Source organism: Myodes glareolus, chromosome 10 (assembly GCF_982192425.1).
Source record: "Myodes glareolus chromosome 10, mMyoGla1.1, whole genome shotgun sequence".
Lineage (NCBI taxonomy): Eukaryota > Metazoa > Chordata > Mammalia > Rodentia > Cricetidae > Myodes > Myodes glareolus.
In genome coordinates, this window is record NC_142035.1 from 18,703,267 (window position 1) to 18,718,351 (window position 15,085).

Here is a 15,085-nt window from a genome sequence, read left to right on the forward strand (position 1 = left end):
AAAGAAAAAAGGGGGCCTCAGAGGTGGGTCAGGGGTCTAGGGCAAGCAGGGACCTCAAATTAGAACAAGGGTGACCTCACTGGGCACCGGGTTAATTCATTTCAAATGGTGTCACATCTAGAAACTTCATCAGTTCTTGGGATGGTGAGCGATTCCGTTAATTAAGCCCTGTAAACACGGCAGCTTAATTTCCACTAGTGGAGCCGTAGCCAGTGGGTGAGAACTGTAGCCACTGCTGGCCAAGCACAACAGGGGCTGTCCTTGAAGAAATAGGGCACAGATGGACACGGGGAGGCCGAGAGGGAGCAAAGCAGCTCCAAAGGGAGGACTTGACCATAGGCGTGTCCCTTCCTGCCCTCTCCCTTTGCTTCTGCTGTCTCTCCGTCACGTCCTGGCCCTGGAACTACCCCAGCTGGATGAGAAGAATATGCTTGTAACTTGAAGAGGGCTTCTGGGAGCTTATCCCATTCTCCAAGAGTCTCAGGTCAGAAGCTTCCATCATAGATGTCTACTGTCCTCTATTATGCCCCACCCCCACTCCACTCTTAACAGCTCTGCCATTTGGAAGATTCAGTGTGTCTTACACACTCTTTCCTTTGGCTTTGCTGTTACCTTTCACCTTCTCCAGTGACCCTCCAACCCACCACTCTCTTTCCTGGAAGACCCCAGTAATCATCTCGCTGGTCTCCCTACTGCCCTTATTGGCCCTATAATTCTCTCTTCACTCAACATCTAGCCTGATCTTTCCCAAGTACATCCAATCATGTCACTTCCCTGCTCAAAGTTCTCCTGGGGATTCCCCTTCCCCAGATAAAGGCAGGGATCCCGTCCAAGGTGTCTAAGACCCTACTGATCTAATGCCCCCCACCGCTTCTACTCTCAAGTGCCATTAGGGCTTTGAGCAAAGTGCCCCTTCACTAGGAACACTTTCTGCACGTCTGCATCTATGAAGGCATGATTTATTCCCTACGGGGCTGTTGCTGAGGTACACAGTAAGTGGAGGGTTCACTGCTTCTATCAGTCACCTAACCTATCTCAACAGGTTATACTAACGGGTCCTTTAATGGGGACCTTGGTGGCAACAGCGCTGTGTCTTCCAGAGCTGTCAATACCAGCAGTAAAATTCAATTAGGCGATGTGCAAATCCGGCTGAAGAGATTGGATCCTCCATTCTGAACTTCGCTTGCTTGGGGTTGCCTCTTGGTTCTGCCATGCCTTTCGCGTCCTTATAAATGGCCCATTCCATCTCTGTATGCCGTTTCCTCACTTGTCTGTCAAATGGTTCCAATGATGACACCTGTTTTCTAGGGGTTTGGTGGGATTCAATGAAATAATGCTGCTTAAAACAAAACAACCTTAGCTTGCTTTTACTATCACCTCTAACCCTGCCTCTTCTGATGCCCCATCATCGCCTCACAGGTGTTGTGTAATCCCCCCTCCTGATTCTTTGGCTGCTGATGTCTTCTTTGGCTTCTTCACCTTCGTTTTACAATGACCACGAGGAAAAACAAAGGCAACTCTTTGTGGAAGACATGTTGCATGCCAGGCACATTCATATATAAATATCATACGAATCTTCTTCACATAGACATTTGCATTCTCCCTGTACCCTATGCCCCTCTCCATATACGAATATATAAAATATCAGAAACTAAGGGTGCAGGACTGGTGCTCCCCAGGCTAATTAATAACCAAGACATGCTAAGAATCTCCCCAAGACTCTCTGATGTAAGAGGAATAATGAGCTGTCCAGGTGGAGGGCCTGTGAAGAAGAGGTGACCATGAATAAGCTTTATTTTTGTATAAGAATCTGCTCTGATATGATTTATTATCATTCTAAAGGGGATTTCAGTTTTCTCTTCAGTTTAAAATTTTTTATTGCTTTTTTAGCCTTGATTAAAGGGGCAGAAGCACGATATGATTTATCCCAGCCTCTTTTGACAAGTCTTTCCTCATTGTCCTTCCCTGTAGGGAACCGCCTTAGCAGACTTTGGTGTTTACCTATATTCTAGTAACACATGTTTGCCTCATCCTTGCTGATTTTGAGATTTGCATACTAAGTCATGGAAGACAAGCCTTCTTTCCCTTTTCTCCTCTCCTTCTTCCCCCTTTCACTCTTTCTCTTTTTCTTAATTTTTATTTGTTATTTTTGCTACTGCTGTTGCTGCTGCTGGTGGTGGTGCTGGTGATAGTGGTGGTAGTGGTGTGTGTGTTTGTGTGTGTGTGTGTGTGTGTATACACTTGAAAGTTCCTGTTTATGCATGAGGAAGCCCGAAGAGGGCATCAGGTTTCATCCTCTGTCTCTCTCTGCCTGTTTCTTTGAGGCAGGTTCTCTCCTGAACATGGAGCTTCTGTCTCAGCTAAGCTGTAAGTCAGCAAACCCCATGGATCCTCTTGTCTTTTTCCTATCCCCAAACTGAGATGACAAGTACTTGGAAGGACATCTAGCTTGAATATGGTGCTAGGATGTAAACTCTGGCCCTCATGATTGCAAATACAGGGCTTCTTACCTTTGAGCCATCTCACCGGACTCTATTTTATTTATTTATTTGTTTATTTGTTTGTTTGTTTGTTTGTCTATTTATTTATTTAGTGAGTATGTCCTTTGGGGGGGCAGGGTAATATTCTGTAGCCCAGGTTGGTCTGGAAATGACTATGTAGCTCAGGCTAGCCTTGAACTCAATGGATTACCTTCCTGCCTTAGCCTCTCAAATGCTGGCCTTAGATTGCAGGCATGAGCCATCATATCTGGTGGAGCCTTGACTTTCTTATCTTATCTGTCTCGCATACCCCTGCACTTTGAGCCTTCTCACACATCCTTATCGTCCATGGTAGTTACATCATAATTTTGCTGAGATCAAGGCTTAACAATCATGTTATGATGGCTCTGGAAACATTCTTCACATTGAGTTAGGTGAAAAGTCATTATCACTTTTCCTGTGTAACATGCAATTTCCTTGAAGTTAATATTTGTATTTTGGGTTCTTCTTGTTTTTTGAAGTGGTGTATGTGTGTATGGAGTGCACACATGTATACTTATTTGTATGTGTGTCAGGGTGCAGGCCAGAGAGTGAATGTTTTCTTGATCGTCTCCACTTTATTTATTCAGACAGGGTCTCTCATTTGAACCCAGAGTTTGCTGATTGGACTATCCCAGTTCATCCCAGCGAGCCTCTGTCTCTGCCAAGATTACAGGTGAGCCATCACACCTGCCTGGCTTTTAGGAGGGTGCTAGGAATCCAAACTCTGGTCCTCACACAATGTAGTCATACTTTCTCATTAAGCCATCCCTCCAGCCCCTGTGGCTTGGGTTTTAAAAGCATAGCTCATTTTATCATTGGTCCAGCTCCACTTCTTGCTATGTGTGCAAGACACTGATGAAGGCACTCAAACACATTGGTTATCCTGTCTTTCTTGTCTTGAAGAATGGCCCTCCCAGGCTGTGGCTTGTTACATTCTGACCCAAGATGCACACACAGTTGTCTTCCTCAGTTCTTCTATGATCTTGGGGTTCTGTCATTTAGCCCTGAGTTGAATTCTCATTTTCAGAATCTCACCTTCCTCTTTCTGGGGAAGCATATTCCTCCCAGTGGAGGACTATCCCTAACTGTGACTTAAGAAGGGACACCTAAGAGGTAGAGAATAAAAAAATTCTCATGTCTGAAAATGTCCTTAAGGATTTTATTCTCATAGTTGATTCATTATTCAGAATTTGATTTTATTTACAAATTTAAATCTACACCTTGGAAGTCAGCTTTCTTGTTTCTGTTAATTCTTGTCTCTTGGAATTCTGACCTGCAGGGTCCCCTGCCACCTTTAATAGGTACGGCTTCTGTTGTCAATGCAATATTCCGGAAACAATGACTGTGAAGGACAGGTGGCTCTGTCTTGATCGCCAGTTCTGAGGGGAGCCTGCTGACATATCACAAGGACATGCAAGCAGCCTTTTTAGAGGAGATTTCATGGTGAGAACCTGAGGCATCTCACCAACAGTTAGCATCAACTTTCCAGCTTTGTGACGGAAAAAATCTTAGAAGTGGGCCCTTTGGATCTAGCTATGCTGTGGGACAATGGTCTGTAACGTGTCACTTGTATTTTAAATAAACACTGATTGGCCAGTAGCCAGGCAGGAAGTATAGGCGGGGTGACCAGGCAGGAAGTAGAGGTGGGGCAATGAGAATTCTGGGAAGAGGGAAGTTTTGGTCTGCAGTTGTCTCCCAGACAGAGAGGAAGCCAGGTACAGGGCAAGCAAGATATGACAGCCTCGCTGAAAAAGGTACCAAGCCATGTGGCTAACACAGACAAATATTATGGGTTAATATAAGTTATAAGAGTTAATAAGAAGCCTGAGATACTAAGCCAATCAGTTTATAATTAATGTAGACCTCTGTGTGATTTCCTTGGGACTTAATGACTGTGGGAACCAGGCAGGACAGAAACCTATGTCAACACAGCTGTGCCTCAGATGACCGGCTGGGTGATGCTCTGATTGAGAAATCCTGGGCCAAAGCTGTCAAGCAGACCACTTCCTAATGCCTGATCCACAAACATTGTGTGAGATATTCATGTTTCTTTCTGCTTTAAGCTGCTATTTGAGTTGATTACTCTGCAGCAATAGAGAGTAATACAAATACACACCACATCTGGTTTCCGATCCTTTACTGAATATTCATTCTCTCCCTCATCCCTCTGTCTCCCTTCTCTCAGCTTGTAGGATCTTCTGTTTGTACCCAAGGTTCTACCATTTTCCCCAATACTTCATCATAATATGCTCTGGGTGAGACTATTTTGTCTTTGTCATAAACCCTTCTGGTAGAAAAGGGAGAGCACTGGAAATATTGGTGAGCCCGGAGGGATAAAGAATGCCCCAGATCTTCAGATGAGTCCACCTGGAGTAGGCAGGGAGGCTGGGTTGGTTGACTAAGTTAATTCCCACTGTTTTTTTTTTTTTCTTTACCCGCAAGATAGTAGATCCCCATGTTCCTGTGCTGGGGGCAGAGCGGTCCTCTCAGCTAAGGCCTTTGGGGTGATCATCCATGCTCCCCTCTTTGGTGTATCTGGCTAGCAGGGGTGTCTGTGGTGGCTGTCAGGAAGAGTTATCTGCAGACAGGCTCTTAGACTGCCTGCTTTCTCCTGGGCTGGCCCCTCCTAATTCATTTTCCGCCTTTAATGTACTGTTGTGGAGCTTCCTCTCCCATTAGGGCCTGTAATGTGCACCGATTCCCTTCAGCTTGACTGCCCTTAATAGGCAGCGTAAATAGAATTTAGTGTGGCGTGCACTAACATCTCTATCCATTGTCCAGAGATTAAATACTTGCCACCAATGGTTCATGCATCATCAGCCTCAAGCCCAGCTTCATAGCTCCCAACCAAAGGAGGATATTAAATTAATTTGCAGGTTGCTTTAGCAAAACCTAACAACAACAACAACAAAAAGCCTCCATGGGAGAAGAAAGGGGGGCCTGATGCATTTGTTCTATCAATCAAGGATGTGGGAGAGTCGTTAGGGACCAGGACGAGCTCTTCCCACTGTGGGCTGGGTTGCCCTGTAGGACCACACTGCTCCACCATCTAATTTCATCCTAGTTTCCTGGCCTTGGCTTATGCTCAGCACCTCTTCCTGCTTTGAGATCTGTCCAGACTAAGGAATGAAGGGATGGGAAGAGAATGGGGTGGGGAACAGTGGGGCCACTCTATCCTTCTTAGGGGGATAGCCAAAAGACAGCAGTGAAACGCCCTAACTTCCATTCAGAAGTCCCTGGAACTTCCCATTGGGCTATTAGGATCATTTGGTATTCTTTCACATTGGAATCCTGCCTGCCGGGATGTGGAAGTCTGAGCTTTGTAAACTGAGCAGCAAGACAGCAGAGTAAAGGTCAGTGCAGGCCTCCTTCTGTTCTGGGGTCTATTGGCTGGGGGAACTATTGGTTTTGGGTGTTTTGTACTATGCCTTGGTCTGTTCCATTGGCTGAAGTATTGTGGGAAGACAAACTTGTGAAGAGGCACGGATGACCCAGATACAAGGGTCTGGAATCCCAAGTCGCAGCTTTCCTCCGATTTAATAGATCACTGTGGGGACTGGGAGTGGGCAGTGACCTCTGAGTTTAACCTTCAAGAATAAGGTTATCTGGTGAGAGGGAGGGGTAGGCGGAGGGTTTGGAGGTATCTTGTGCATGGCATTGTCAGGGAACTGGGGTGTTCAGAGAAGTCGGAGAACATGGCGAGTGTGAAGCAAGATGAGAGCCAGGCTGGAAGGGAAGCTTTGTGTTGGGAGCAACAGGAAGCCAGGGAAGAACTTTCCGTGGGAGACGTGCATGGTCAGGGCCGTGCTTTGTGGAGCTCAGGGCTGTGCTTTGTAGAGCTCATTCCAAGGCAATGTGAAGGTAGCACCTAGGGGTGGGGAAGGCGGGAGGCAGGAACACACTGGGGAAGTCCTTGAATGAGTCTTCAGGGAGTCAGGGCTCAGGAATTATGCTACCAGCAAGAACTGGAAAGGGTGAGTGAGTTCCAGTCCTGGCTAGCAGGTCTCTGAAAGAAAGACCCATCCCTCCTTCAAGTTCTGGCACACTCAGGAGCCATAAAGCTACACCCTCATGCTGAGGCCAGTGGGCACCGAGAAAGAAGAAACACCTGTTCCAAGGCCTAAGTTCCAGAAACAAAGCTCAGGGCCAAAGGGGGCAGGTAGGAGCGCTCTCACGCACTGGACAGTTAGGAAAGAAGCTACCTCCAGCCCGGAAATGCACTGAGGGTATGTTAGGGAGGGGATGACAGGCTCAGCATGTTTTCATCCTCTAAGCAATTGCCGTGGTTGACACCAGTGAACCAGTGAAGCCACTTTCTCGTGAGAAGGAAAGAGGGGAACAAAACCACTAGAGGCATTTCCAGCCCAGACTATGTGTGGATATCCATGAGGATATGCTGGGTCCATAAGGCTAGTTTTTTTGTTTTTTTTTTTTAAATAAAAACTAAAGGTCCTAGATCCTAATCATTCCTTGTAAAACTTCAAGTCAGTCAGGTCTCTTTTCTTCCTGGGTTTGAACAGACAGAGTCTTTTCTTTTTCTCAGATCTTAGCAGATGTTGTGGTTGGTTCACAGCAGAGGCTTTAAAGGCAAGATGTGAGAAAGGAAAGGAAGAGAGGCCTCAGCAATGGTCTAAGACTTCCCTATGGGCTGCAGCTCATGTCTGATGCACTTCACCAGTGACCTCCGCTCCTGCTGGCTTATTAATACCTTTTAACACCATCATTTGAATTAATTGAAAGCGGGAGTAATGCTAATATGCTTTTATATTTCACTCCTTTTTATTTAAAAAAAAAAGATGCTAAAAGCATTTATCGAGTAGTTCCTGGGGGAAAGAAATGAAAAGGTCTCCCCTCTGGCCACAGGGATGGTGTCGTCTCGTGCCAATACCCCACACAGGGCTTCTCATGGTTCATTAGAGTGATTTAAGGTGCCCAGGTGACCCATTACAAAGCCATCAATGGGAGGTGCCCAGTAGAAGTCCTGAAGATGGAGGGTGGTGGGCAGCATGAGGGTAATTCGGCTGGTGGCCCTTCACAGAGTCCTTCTGTGCCCGGGTGTGACTGCAGTGTATCACCGAGGAGATGAATGGACCTTCCATTCTTCACTCTTTCTACTTGGAATTAACAGTCACAGGAAAACAGGTCTCATGGGCCTCTTCCAGAGCCAGTACCTACCTCTTGGTCAAAGAGGACAGGTGAGAAGTTTGCTCCTCCCTCCCTCTTCCCGCCCCTCTCTCTTTTGGGTTTTTTGATACAGGGTTTCTCTGTAGCTTTGGTGCCTGTCCTGGAACTACCTCTTGTAGACCAGGCTGGCCTCGAATTTACAGAGATCCACTTGCCTCTGCCTCCCGAGTGCTGGGATTAAAGGTGTGCGCCACCATCACCTGGCTGCTTCTCCATCTTTTTGACTCCTACCCTGGTCCTTTCCTTTGGTTAATAGGAGGTATTAGTGGATGACCAGAGAGTGGTAGGGGAGAGAGGCTGGCGTCTTTCTTCTTTAGTCTTCCCCTGCTTGGCTCTGTGCCAGCGCTAGTAGGCGTTTTCCCTGTAGATACTGGTATGCTTCTGGCCAGTCCTTCCCCAGCCCTCCATTAATCCCTAAACATGGTCATTACTTCCTCCTGGGACTACTTTTGGGGTGCGTTCCATACTGGTGTTTATTCTCTTGACTTCTACCGCTGCTTCTGCAGGTAGTTTCTCTGTTGAAGATTTGCTCAGTCAAGTCCTCATCCTTCTGGTCTACCTCAGGTCTACAGACCCAGCCAGGGATGATCTTGTCCTATCCAGGCAACTCCGAGCCACTTTATGAGCTTTTACTTTCACACGTAGCTTCTTTTAATCAATGGGCCTGATGTAGTCTGATCTCCAAGGAGCACACCGGGCTAAATACCAGCAACCAGCAGCCGCTTCCAAAATCTCACCTCCTTTCAGAGGCCATACGCTTGAGTGAATAAGCTTTCCACAGAGTTCTACAGGTCTCCAGCCATGGCACTGTCAGAAAAATGCAGGGCTCCTGAGGTCCTCTAAGAGTCCGGAGATTCTGCGGTTCTTTAGGGAGGAAGGCAGTGTTTCACAGCCTCAGCACTGTAGGATATTCGGCAGCTTTGCTGGCCTCTGTTCACCAGGATATGTCCAGTAGCACCCCATTCTAGTTCTAATCATAAAGCCCATCTCTTGACCTTGCTAAATACCTCCAGGAAGCAGAACCACTGGCTCAAGGTAATGAGCAAGGCTCGTGTGTCTCTGACCATAGATTTTCCACGACTCCTACTGAACAGCCTTGGACTTGATCCTGGTCATCCATCCTTGATCTGAGCCTTGTGGCCCAGATCTGTGTTGTCCTTGTCTTGTGAGACAGTAGAGTCCTGTCCTCTAAGCCTTTACTGCTGTAGTGATTGACATCTCACCTATTTAGTGTCAGATAAGGCTTGAATCTGACATCTGGAGTCTGAAAGTGACAGCTGGATGAGAGAGGGACCAGGACGAGACAGGAGCAGGGCTGATGTGTGCCAGGTCTCAAGGGAGCATTGAGGAAAGGCACTGGGTCTTAGGTGACCAGGACGGATCTCCTGGTGTACCTTTGGGTGAATCATTTACCCTTTGTGTCTCAGTCTTCTCATTCTTACAGTGGGATGAGACACCCATCTCATTCTTAGACTCTTAGATCAACCAGAATCTTGGTGGGAAATAAATAGCACACCCAAAAGGGTTGCTGTGCAGAGGTCATCAGAGGGGCTGTTCATATGGCCAGCGCAGGACAAAAATAAACAGAAAGGGACCGAGGCACACCTGGGCTCCAAACATGAAGGGGTTAGGGTAGGGCTGGAAGATGGGAAACTGCTTCTCATCAGAGAGGCACCTGAGAATTGGGGTCGTGGAGTCCCTTGTCCCTTACTTGGAGCTGTAGCCGTGGAGTATCCCAGCACAGCTGGGACCATGTCTGGAGGTAGCATCAGCAGGTGCTTCCTGCTCTCAGAACCCAGCAGCAGCTGGGGCCAGGGAGTCAAAGAACCGTAGCTTCCTGCCTGGCAGGTGACAGGAAAGGTCAGAGAAAAGATCTGGGTATGGGTGGGGTGGATAAGTGACAGCCGCTAGTACAGCTAGGGGAATAAATGAGTGGATATTGGCCAGGTACATAGGACAGAGTTTTGACATAACACTGATGAATGGAGCTAGGCTAGCCTCATCTGGGGAAGGAGGACAGGGCATGCTAAATAAAATCTCTACAACGTTACTTGTTCTTTCAGGAGCTTGGAAGACCTGTGCTGGGTGGCCTGTGATCTGGTTCCACCTGTGGGACTTGTGGCATGCTGGACTCACCTGACAGACCCATCTGGTGGAATGGGACTCACCTGGGACTTCTTGGCCTGGCTGGGTGCTGCCATCAGTGTCACTCATGGCTCTGCATCCTCTAGTTCTACATCTCATGACCCTGACAGTTGACCAGAGGCAAAGGTCCTTAAATCCCTGTGGGTGGAAGGTTGGTCCAGCCCCTGCACTGTCCTTAGGATCCCATTGGTGTTGAAGCGTCCACACGCAGAGAAGGGAGTTTTTCTCTGCTTGCCTGAGCTCCTTGGGGGTAAATGGAATGTGACTTCTAACTTTCACTGGGACATGTGCTTTCAACTGCCCTTAGTGGGACCCATAAGGGGGCCCAGGGCCAAAGGGCTTACCCTGACTGCACTGAGTGTTGTCAGAGGCCATTCTGATTGGTTCTGACCAAGGCTCTAGGTAAGCAGCGGGGTTCTTGAGCTCTGGACTGAGGAATTGAGCCTCTAGGACCAATACAGGGGAGGGTGGGCTGTAGAGTCCTCTCCCTGTCCTACCCATGACTGGTTTCCATGAAACCTAAGGAGCCCAGGACCCTCTCCAAGTTCCAGCATGTCCTGAGGTTAGACTATTTATTTTCAATCCAAACTTAATAGATCTTACTCATATACATGTATGTGTGTGTATGTTTTTCTTCTTCTCTCTCCTCCTCTTTTAATGCTAATCCTAACTCTAATCTGGCATCTCCTCCCCAGCACCTGACTCACATCCTCCTCCACGGTCCCTGAAGCAGTGGTTTCCATATTATTCTCATTCTTCTGTGCTTCTCTCACAAGAAGACTCAAGGCTCCGAACTCAGATACCTCTGGTTGGAGACTGTTTCAGATCTGGGCTGGGTGGGCCGAGTCCTGGCTTCTATTGGCTTTTGTTAGGGTTACGGGCAGGGAGGTGTGAGAAATGGGACCAGCCTACAGCTGTGACAGTGCAGGTCACCTTCTGTACTGCAGTGTCACTGGTAGGACCATGGTCTGAACTGAGCATGTGCAAACCCTGTTCATAGCACCTGTCTTATCCCACTTTTCCTCCCAGTGGCCTGTGGGACTGGTGCTGAAAGTATCTTTTTGTAGGTGAGGGAAACTGGGTGGTGGTGGCACATGCCTTTAATACCAGCGCTTGGGAGGCAGAGGCAGGAGGAACTCTACACATGAGCCCGGTTTACAGAGTAAGTTCCAAGACAACCAAGGCTACCCAGAGAAACTCTGTTTCAAAAAAACCAATACCCAAACCAAACCAACCAAACAAATAAAGATGAGAGAACCAGAGCACAGAGAGATCAAAGCTGGCCATTGTCACATAGTTACTGTGGAGTAGACCTGGAATCTAGACTTCAGTCTGTCTGACTTCAGGACCGAGCTTTGCAATGTTGGGGCTTCCCTTCAGGGTCCTGACTTCTCACATCTGGAAGGGAATGATGGTGGTGGTGGAAGCATCAGACCTGCGTGGAGAGGGCTGCAGCTCAGGAAGGAGGCTGGCTTGGGAATGTTTTCCACACATCCCTCCCCCCACGCCCACCCCATGCAGCTGTGGAATGAGCCACATCTGTTACCACCACATGTTGCTCAGTGCTACGCAGATGTAAAGTCTCAATTTTTCTAATTAGCAGCAACACGAAGTCTATCTTAATTTTCTCTTCCCCTCCCTCTAATAAACGTGATATTAACAAGGTTACACGTCTGCATTTGTTGCTGGCTGTAATTGAATCAGGTTGCAGATTTGATTAGTGGGTGTGGGGAGCTGGGGTCTGGTCAGGCTGAGGGGCTGAGAGGAGGGAGGAGCTGGGTACCTGCCATGGGTGGGTCTTGGGATGGAGAAGAGGAAGAAAGAAGAAAGTGAGTGGGGAAAAATGTGTGTGTGTGTGTGTGTGTGTGTGTGTGTGTGTGTGTGTGTGTATGTGAGAGAGAGAGAGAGAGAGAGAGAGAGAGAGAGAGAGGAGCGTGAAAAGTCAAGAAGAGCACCTTCAAAGGAACTGAGCTTGTCCCCTGCTTAGACCTTCCTGCAATGGTACTTGGAAAGTCCCAAAGGCCCCGCATCCTACCTACCTCCTCTCCCAGGGCTCATGGAGGGCCTGGACTGGGGAGTCTAGCGACCCATTGCCCTTCCCAGCGTGTGTTGTACTGCTGAGTCATAGGCTACAGGCTTGAGTTCTGACTCTTGGTGATCAAGGATCGGCCAACTTCTTCTCTGGGCCTCAATCTATTAAAAGTCTATTAATTATTAGACTTTTATTAAAAGTCTCCATCTATTAAAATTGACCTTTAAATTCTACCGGAAGTCTGGGGACTCTTCAGAGTAACCCTTGTTCTTATTCACTTGGACTGGGAAGCATTAAATGAATGAGTAACAAGGCGGGTGCTAGTTAACTAAGTCTCAATGTTTGAGATCAGCTGAGATGATCCCGAGGAGCCCACTGTACCGCTCAGGGTGGGGCTTGTAAACTGGTGTCCTTGCTTCCGGAGGTCAGTGGGACTCCAGACCCTCCAGTGCATGATTCTTGGCTCAGTTAGGGTGTCACTGTCCATTCTTCCATTTCTGCTGGCTCTCTGATTGGTGAGCCCAAAGCTCTAGACTGCTGGATCCTTCCCTGTGTCCTCCTACGTCCCAGGGTCTGGCACACCAGGGCATTTCCACACCTCTGCACCTTTGCTCCTGGGGTCCCCGCTGCCGAGAATGCCCTCCCACTGTCTCTACCTCTTCCTCTGGTAGATCTTAATTAACTCAAGCGCTGTCGCTTCCTGGAATGGTTGGTGGCTTGCAACTGAAGAATAGGCTCTTCCTGTGTGTGACTGCATTCTCTTTCTCATATTTGTGCAATCACTGACTGTCTCCACTCCCTGTTTGCATCAGGCCTCACTGGTTCCTAGTACCGGTTTGTTCATGTGTGTGCACCGGCAGTCATGTCCAGGTGTGTGCATGCGCGAACGACAGCTGTCAGAAGTGCTGTGGTGCCTGCAGCTATGGTGGCCGTCCTGCCTTCCTGCTGTGACAATTTCTCCCGCCGATGACTCCATCCCCAGGGCCTTGGGAGCACCGAGAAGCTTCTGTCAAGGGGCAGTGGCTTTTCCCCCCTTGCTTAAATGAGATATGAATAATTGATTCAGCTCCTGAATAATTAATCAGTTATTCAATAAGGAAAGTAATTGTTTGGCGCATCCCCCATAGATGGACTGGCCCAGCCACCACCCCAAGCAGGCTAGATGACTGGTGAGGGTTATGGGCCCAAAGATCTCAGTGCCAGCTGGGGGAGGTCACCTTGCCTGACACTTTTGCCACACCAATCCAGCTCACTGTCCCTGAGGAAGACAATATTTGTGTCCATAGCCCAACAAGACTTTGGATCTGATGGTAATATTATCAATTACCCATACATATGTCTGGCTTTCCCCTGGCTCTCCCAGCTCTGATCTGGCCCCCTTCTGGGATAAGTGGCACTCCCTGGGCACTATCCTTGCCAAGGTATGCTCTGCCACCAGTGTCCTCTTCTCTAGCATCAGCTTCCCTCTTTAGCCACTGCAGAGGCCTGGTGCTGTTGCCCACTTTCGGTCCTGAAGATCTGGACTCTAGAGAGGAACTATGGGGGGGGGGGGCACCAACCGAGTGCCTCTCCGTGCTGTGTCTGTGAAAATATCCCGAAGAAGGGCCTCTCGAGGGTCCCTCATGGGCCATCTTCTTGGGGTGACTTCCCTATAATGTTCAGAGCCTGTGGCTTAGGAGAGGCTGGAGACCCCTCTTTCTCACAGCTGAGAAAGGAGACTATGAGTTTCTATACAGAGACAGAAGTCACATAACAGGTAGAGTGCTGCCTAGGAGCAAATGGGATACAAGACAGTGGAGAAAAATGAGTCTTCTGGGCATGTGTGTCTGAGCGTGTACATACACATACGTAGGTATGCACGCACATGTCACCATGTACACACACACATTCTTGTTCAGGCACACACGTGTACACATGCACACGCAACTGAATGTTCATATACATTACATACATGTATGGGTACATGTATATACTTTCCCACATATATAAGTATATAGGCACAGTGGTGGCTGTCTCAGTCCCTTCCTGGTGCCGTAACGAAACACCTTAGGCTGGGTAACCTAGAAACAATGTGTTTCTCCCGGTTATTTTTTCACAACTGAGGAGTCCAATATCAAGGTGCTGGCAGAGGCAGACTCAGTGTCTCAGAGACCCTGTGGTTTTGATGTTCTCACATGGCAGAGGAGGTAGAAGATCCAGCGGCTCTCTGAAGTGTCTGTCCTATGGAGACTAACCCTGAGCGTGATGGCAGAGCCTGTAATACCAAGTGCAGTCTCGCAAAGTTCTTGCTTTCACTGCCCATCACTTGTGATGAAGTATCTTTACGTGAGCATTGAGTGCCGCCCATCCATTCAATCCACACAAGATTTGTACACTCATAGGCACACCCAGCTTAGGGCACAATCCACAGAAGATTTGTACACTCATAGGTACACCCAGCTTAGGGCAGGGTGGTAAAGGTCACTGGTATCCCCTGCGAGTCTCCTTGGGGATCCCCTTAAAAGCACCTGGCTTTTGACTGTGCAGCCAGCCTGGCTGGGCACACGTGCTGAATTGCTGGGTCAGAAGCCTCTCGACAATAGGCATGGGATTTAAATTGGGGACAGTTTGTGGTCAGGCTAGGCAGTGGATCATCACTGGAATCCGGAATAGACCTTTCCAAGTCTGGGTCTAGCAATCCTGTATTTATTTATCTGGTGAGTATCCTTTGAGTACCTTCTGGGAGACAGCGGCTACTTACCACTCCAGGGACATAGCCGTGAAGAAGAGAGAGGAAAACCCTCATCCCATTTTAGGGTTGAAGCCAGATGAAGGGCATCAGTAAGCACAGATATCCTGGATAGTGATAATGACTAAAGAGAGACATGAAGGCAGGGACAGGACTGAAACAGTAGGGGTAAGGGTGGGAATTTGGACAGGGGTTCTAGAAATGCTAAGTGTTTGTTCAAACACCATCTAGGAATTTAAATAGAGTTGGTTCCAAAATGAGATGAACCAAAATACCCCATGGACTGTGAGTTTACTGGAGACTCTAAGGAGGGCAATGGCACCACCTCTGGGCATGAAAGGATGCACTCTGGACTATGGACATACCAGGGAGCTGATTTGGACCCCATGCCGAAGGTGACTTCTATCCTGGGGACATTCAGGGATCCACTGAATTCCAACAGAAAGCTCCAAGGTACGCCCTTCCACCTATCAC

At 48.1% G+C, this 15,085-nt stretch overlaps 1 long non-coding RNA gene across 1 annotated transcript; it reads right to left on the minus strand.

The window, feature by feature from the left end:
* Nucleotides 1-10,933: 10,933 nt before the first annotated feature.
* On the minus strand, nt 10,934-12,019 carry LOC146892768 (uncharacterized). The gene is made up of 2 exons (XR_015004003.2): nt 11,891-12,019; nt 10,934-11,286 (listed from the first exon to the last, which is right to left on the minus strand). It is a non-coding gene; the product is annotated as an uncharacterized LOC146892768 (long non-coding RNA).
* Between the last annotated feature and the right edge of the window lie 3,066 nt (nt 12,020-15,085).